We start from the raw sequence: 981 nt of genomic DNA, 5'->3' as shown, positions 1-981 counted from the left end.
TATATATATAAGATAATAAGAGTGAAAAAACTACAGGCTTGTGTTACATGGTTAAAGTGTTACATGGTTAAAGTATATATTTAAATTATGTCAGAAAAATGTTAGAAAAATGTTAGAAAATCTTTTTCGTATATAAACATTGTATTTTGAGAAATAACCGGTTTCGTGTTGTCTTTTCAAACTTCTCTACTTCATATATATGTATGTATGTATTTATACATACATAAATATATATGTATCTATATATATCTATATCTATCTATATATATAAATGTATGTGTGTAAGTGTGTGTGTGTGTGTGTGTGTATTTATATATATATATATGAATATTCACTAAGACATACAGATACACACACAGACACAGACACAAACACAAACTCAGACACATAATTATAGAACTTTCCTCCTACCTTCTGCGATTGTTATATACAATGAATTCTCTATTGCAAGATCTAAATAAATTTCTGTCAGATTAGAGCAATTTTTGCCTATAAAAATACGGAAATAAAACAACCACAAAATAATCGCAAAGCTATCTGAATTATAAAAGAATATATATCTGGTAACGTAAATCTCAAAATTACTTATTTATCATATGAATTTGTTCTTAAATTATTATATTTCAAGAGATACATTTCTGTTATTTGTTATGTTCTTCAATTTTCTGTTGACAGAGGATTTCAATCCACGTATTACTACCTATGTATGTTGTTTACTTTGTTTTTTGATATATATATTTTTAATATTCCACTTCGAAGTTGTAGCATGTATAAAACAGTTTTCACTTAGTTCAAATTCGAGGTATTTAAAGAAAAGGCATCGTCATCCTGCCATTAAAAAGGCTAAAAAGAAAACAAAAGAAAAAAAAGAAAAAAAATGGGATAGAATATGTCAATATTATTATCCTTGAAAAATATTTTACTAATCTGAAGTAAAAATTTCAGATTACACACACACACACACACACACACACACACACA

General features: G+C 26.2%; 1 long non-coding RNA gene across 1 annotated transcript in view; it reads right to left on the bottom strand.

Moving 5' to 3' along the window:
* The window catches only part of LOC128249958 (uncharacterized), a 3091-nt gene extending 2210 nt beyond the window's left edge, over positions 1 to 881 (bottom strand). The window contains exon 1 of the long non-coding RNA XR_008266103.1: positions 412 to 881. This is a non-coding gene — a long non-coding RNA (uncharacterized LOC128249958). The remainder of the gene's footprint in view (positions 1 to 411) is intronic.
* Between the last annotated feature and the right edge of the window lie 100 nt (positions 882 to 981).

Source organism: Octopus bimaculoides, chromosome 18 (genome assembly GCF_001194135.2).
Source record: "Octopus bimaculoides isolate UCB-OBI-ISO-001 chromosome 18, ASM119413v2, whole genome shotgun sequence".
In the NCBI taxonomy this organism is placed as follows: Eukaryota; Metazoa; Mollusca; class Cephalopoda; order Octopoda; family Octopodidae; genus Octopus; species Octopus bimaculoides.
Note: the sequence above shows the minus strand (reverse complement) of the source record. Positions and strands in the feature narration are given on the sequence as shown.